Below are 6,279 nucleotides of genomic sequence, written 5' to 3' on the forward strand. Positions count from 1 at the left end.
ACAAGCTACCTCTAACTTACAGTACTGCAGGAAAACAAACAAACATATGTACTGCAAATATGTCTAAACGCTAAGGATCTAGTATACAGCAAGTACAGTTACTGAATCAAAGAAAACGTGCTAGCACAACCAGGCGATAACATCGTGACATCAAAGCAGACTCTCCAAACAAGCAACAGTTGCATTTTACACAGCACCTGTATTCTATTAAAACGCTAGGGAACATGCAAAGACATGAAGATATGAAATGACCTATTAAAAGAAAAAAAACATTGTTCACATTGTTAAAAGAATAACGAAATGAGATCAAACTTTCTTCATCACTTCGTTATTCAAATACCTACAAACTTTGCGACTGACCCATATGGTGCCATATCATATAAGCTTTGCAAAGCCATTAACAGGATTTGGATCAGAATGCATGAATAGTACATGAATAGCGTAGCCTGGTGTCCAGCCTTGTTAGCTTTGGTCCTCTCCCCAAAATCCGCTTAAGCTAGGTAGCGGATCTTGTGGAGCTCACCAAAGCTAACAAGGCTGGACACCAGGCTATGCTATGAATAACGAAAGCTTTTGGTGCACTCTTAACACGTGAACTGTTTCGCACGAACGTGATTCCATATGTGTGGCTTTAACTGACACAGAGTAGTGAACTGCTTGCCGCACTCCTCGCATCTGTACGGTTTCTCACCAGTGTGAGTCCGCATGTGTCTCTTTAGACCATTCTGTCTAGCAAACTGCCTGCTACACTCCTCACATCGGTACGGTTTCTCACCTGTGTGAGTCCGTATGTGCGTCTTTAGGTCTGTAAACGTAATGAACGACTTTCCGCACTCCTCACATCGGTACGGCCTCTCCCCTGTGTGAGTCCGCATGTGCTTCTTCAGATTATCCCGTATGCTGAACTTCTTGCCACACTCCTCACATCTATACGGTTTTTCACCTGTGTGAGTTCTGATATGTGTCTTCAGACCACCCAGCTTAACAAAACACCTGCCGCACTCCTCACACCTGTACGGTTTCTCTCCGGTGTGAGTCCGTATGTGCGCCTTTATGTCTGTAAGGTTAACGAACTGCCTGCTGCACTCCTCACACCTGTACGGGCGCTCCCCTGTGTGAGTCCGCACGTGCGCCCTTAGAGTACCCGGTTCCCTGAACTGCCTGCCACACTCTCCGCATCGGTAAGGTTTCTCGCCCGTGTGATACCTCATGTGCTTCTTCAGATCACTCGGGAAGAGAAACGCCTTGCCGCACTCGCCACACTTGTGGGGACGCGGAGAATCCGTGTGATAAACCATGTGTTTCTTCAGGTAACTCGCGAAGCGAAATTCCTTGCCACACTCGCCACACTTGTGGGTACGCGGAGATTTCTGCTCTCCAGCTCCATTCTCTCCCTCCTCTTGTTTCAGACGGAATTCAGCTGTCGCCATGCCGTACCTACACGATGTAAAACATTAGAGATTTGATTTTGCAAGGAGACAATACATTTGAGGGCAGAATACGAAAATGAAAACATAAAAACCTACAAACAATAAAACCTACAACATCATATATAAAACCTACAAGTTAAAACAAAATCTGCTAAAACTGGTTTCATACTGATGCATAAACTTCTTGGTTCGGCATGCTCATGCTTCAAATAAGCATAAATAACTAAGAAAGAAAAGTCGACATTAAGAAACAGTTCTTCACCTGCGGATTAATAATGTAACCTAGATCTAGAGTTAGTAATATACGCGCCACATGTAAGTCGTCATAAATACAGGAAAGCAAATCATGGTACTTACCAAGATGCACTGACGCTCCAAAGTACAGACGACACAGATCCTCACGGCTGCAGAGTCAGTACTGAGAGAAAACAGAGCAGGGACGCGTTTATGTAGGGCCCACGTAGATGAATAAAGCCGACCCAGTGGATTTTACTTGATTACGAAACAAAGAAAATAACATTACCTTGTGCCTATTATACATAGGTAAAATCAAACAACATCATTAGACAAAAAGACAATCACTTGACTTAACGATAAAGACAACATATTACGTGTTTTAATTAATTTATTGTTGCAACTGCTGAGATCAAAGGGACGATTATCAGCATACAATGAGGGTGTTTGTTTCGGCGGACTTTCTAATCTTATTTTACGAAAGGTGCATACATGGCCATTTATAGTTAGAAAATATATCAAACACCTCCTTTCAGAATCAAAGCTACCGATAAATTCCTTAATAAACACGGCCAGTCATGAATACGTAGGACTAATGCCTTGTTGCTGTAACGTATTTTACACACATTACAACACAGACGTTTGGGGTCGTGTGGCGTAGCGGCGGAGTGCGCGACTCGGAACGAAGAGGTCCTGGATTCGAGTCCTGACATGCCACCGATCTTGTGCCCTCGGGAAAGGCACTTTACACGACATTCCTTACTTCGCTCAGGTGAATATGAGTCCTGTCATGTATTTGTCCCCTGTGTTGGTGGCGGCATGCGTGTGCCGTCACCACGTCTAGTGATTACATGTACATGTTGGAATAAAAAAATAAGACGTTTGAACAACTACTTTGGAGCGATTTTGTCGGGCTTGTCTTGCCAACAATGCGCAATTTCACAGTGTGTATGGTTAGAGGCTGAACCACATACATTAAAATGACTGTTACGAAGAGATTCTAAGATCATGTGCTTAAAGTACAAAAGTGGCCATATGGTTAGTCGCGAAATTCAACACAGGCGCTTGAGTCTATGAACAATATTCATGTCAAAATTAATGTCTTACAGGCAATTAGCTTATGTGTACAAAGCATACAAATAACCATTGTGGCTCACTGAAACTCACTTGCACACTCTATACTCCATATAGTGTACGAAAAAAATCAAAATGACTTAAATAGGAGGGCAACACCCTTTTTAATTAGGAAAAGAGGACAATTCAGTCAAGATGGTGAACGCACCCTGTAACGTGTGCTGATTTGCATAGGGGAAATCAGACAACGTCCTTAGGAAAAAGAGTACAGCTTGAAAAAATGACAGCGATGGTGACCAATAATGCGGCACATCCCGCGCTTTATTGTTAAAAATGCATACAGAATATAGGAGAACAAACAACTTTGCGATGCATGGATAACTAGTATCTAAACACACGCTAATATCTGCACGCTAAAAATCCAGTATATTTACAGATACTAAAACAACTACATGTAGTTAACCAAGTTTTACAACAGACGGACAGTGACACATTGACGTTAAACGAACGGTGTCCTATCATGTAACTATTGTCTAAATACTACACTGTCCTAGTTTACAAACTACTTCTAGCTCTAATCAACCGGCTACGGAGCATGCATCGGTCGTGTTACAAAATGACCGCCTAAACAGTGGAGACGTGTAGTGAGAACACCGGTGACAGAAAAAAAAACACATAATATATCACATCGGTAAAAGTGTAACAAGTGCCCATAGGCAACAATTCTCCGTGAAGTTTTAAATTTTGCAGATTGAGAACATGTACGGTGGCTCATCAGAGTCATGTGCCTCTTTATCTGAAGTCTATTGAACGATCTGCTGCACTCCCCGCACTTGAACGGTTACTCACCCGTGTGAATTCGCACATGTCTCTTCAGATTACCCAGGTCACTGAACTGCTTACTGCACTCCTGACAACTGTAGGGTTTCTCGCCAGTGTGAGTCCGCATGTGTCTCTTTAGATTTGGCAACTGACTAAACTGCTTGCTGCACTCCTCACATCTGTACGGTTTCTCACCAGTGTGAGTTTTCATGTGCCCCTTCAAATTACACAACGCACTGAACTGCTTGCTGCACTCCTCACACCTGTAGGGTTTCTCACCCGTGTGAGTCCGAATGTGCCTCTTTAGATCACCCAGCTGAGTGAACTGCCTGCTGCACTCCCCACACCTGTAGGGTTTCTCACCCGTGTGAGTCCGAATGTGCCTCTTTAGATCATCCAGCTGAGTGAACTGCCTGCTGCACTCCTCACACCTGTAGGGTTTCTCACCCGTGTGAGTCCGAATGTGCTTTTTTTAGATGACCCAGCTCAATAAACTGCCTGCTGCACTCCTCACACTTGTAGGGTTTCTCACCCGTGTGAGTCCGAATGTGCTTTTTTAGATGACCCAGCTCAATAAACTGCCTGCTGCACTCCTCACACTTGTAGGGTTTCTCACCCGTGTGAGTACGAATGTGGCTCTTTAGATTCCCCAGCTCACTGAACTGCCTGTTGCACTTATCACACCTGTAGGGTTTCTCACCCGTGTGAGTCTGAATGTGCCTCTTTAGATCATCCAGCTGACTGAACTGCTTGCTACATTCTTCACACCTGTAAGGTTTCTCACCTGTGTGAGTCCGCATGTGTCGCTTCAGGTTACTCAGCAGACTGAAGCTTTTACTACATTTCTCACATCGGTAAGGTCTCTCGCCTGTGTGTGTCCGCATGTGTCGCCTCAGATCACGGCGATTAGGAAACTCCTTGTGACACTCGCTGCACTTGTCGGTACTGGAAGAATTCTGCTTTCCACGACTGTTTTCTCCCTCCTCTTGGTTCAGATGAGATCCAGCTGTCGCCATGTTAATAAAGCCTACAGGAATAATATAAGATTTAACACAACAGATTTAATTTTGATTGGGACAAAACACGTGAGTTTACAAGGCACAATAAACCTACAACACAATAAAACAGTAAATTTAATAAAATCTCCTAAATCTGGTTTCATACCCACGCATTCAATATTGCAAATGCATGGTTAGGCATGCTTATGATTCAAACGACCAGTCCAGGTTAAATAGCCAAGAATGAAAAGTACTAGTACTAGCTATAGTAAGTCGAAATATAGAAACAATGTTCTACAACAAGATGCCACATGAAAGTAAACACAGGAAAAGAAAATCATAGTCGGTACTTACCAAGTTGCACAGACGCTCCAAAGCTTTCACGACGACACAGATCCTCACGGCTGCAGTCAGTACTGACAGAAACAGAGCAGTCAGGGTCGAGCTTATATAGGGGCTGGGTGGGTTGATAAAACCGGTCCGGTAGGCTTTACTTGGTTAAGAGACAAAAGAAAATTATCATGTTACAAGAGCTGATTTGCATAGGGGAAATCAGACAACATCCTCGGATAAAAAGACAATCACTTGTTTGTTGTTTATTGAGGAGTGAAAACTCTTCACAGCTGAAGTCGCGAACATGGTACACTCGCTAATAATAAATACATCCAGAAATGCATTATTTTGACATATCTACCACATTTTAAGAATAATATTACATAAATGGCGATAAAGACAACAACATATTGCGTGTCAGGAGCTTCTTGACTAATTTGCATCATCCTAGTCTTGACCTGTCTTACTTTTGTTTCCTTTTGGACTTCCAAAAAATTGTCTTTATTTTGGCTGAACCACATACATTAAAATGACTGTTACGAAGAGATTCTAAGATCACGTGCTTAAAGTACAAAAGTGACCATATGGTTAGTCGCGAAATCCAACACAGGCGTTTGAGTCTATGAACAATATTATATAGGGACTTAGTGGGTGGATAAAGCCGGCCCGACAGGTTTACTCGATTACGAAACAAAATATGCTGGAATGTTGCATATGCTCATTTGCATACGGGAAATCAGACAATATCATTATATAAAACTTCGACAATAAAGATAAAGACAACAACATATTACGTAAGACAGTTGCTGGGGGCAAAAACAAGTGGGAAACTAACTGCCAGTATAGAAGAGGTTCAGGCACATCTAAGAACGACCCACGGAGATCAGGAGAGAGATAGGCCGCTAGAAGGGAGAGAGGAAGTTATAGTGCCAGAGCCAACCCACCCGATGGACTGTAGTGAACCAAAGCTAGCAGAGGTAGAGGAGGTAATCCGGAAAGCTAGAGCGGGATCAGCCCCAGGCCCAAGTGGCATAACGTACAAGGTGTATAAAAAGTGCCCGAAACTCAGGAAGAGACTCTGGAAACTTATTCGAGTACTGTGGAGGAAAGGGAAGATACCGGAAGGATGGATGAGAGCAGAGGGTGTCTTCTGCCCCAAGCAGGAGAACGCGGAGAGTATCGAACAGTTCAGGACAATTTCTCTCCTGTCGGTAGAGTGCAAGATATTCTTTGCAGTCTTGGCCAAGAGGCTTGTTAACTACATGCTGCTGAACAAGTACATAGACACAGCCATACAGAAGGGAGGAGTACCGGGCTTTTCTGGGTGTCTTGAACACACAAGCATCATAACACAGCTTATCCATGAAGCAAAACAGGGAAAGAAGGAC

The 6,279-nt window shown here is 43.4% G+C and overlaps 1 pseudogene; it reads right to left on the minus strand.

Moving 5' to 3' along the window:
- LOC109463434 lies at nt 1–5,678 on the minus strand (annotated as a pseudogene).
- Nucleotides 5,679–6,279: the final 601 nt, after the last annotated feature.

The sequence above is a fragment of the Branchiostoma belcheri genome, unplaced genomic scaffold, assembly GCF_001625305.1.
Source record: "Branchiostoma belcheri isolate BF01 breed outbred unplaced genomic scaffold, Haploidv18h27 scaffold126, whole genome shotgun sequence".
NCBI classification, from domain to species: domain Eukaryota; kingdom Metazoa; phylum Chordata; class Leptocardii; order Amphioxiformes; family Branchiostomatidae; genus Branchiostoma; species Branchiostoma belcheri.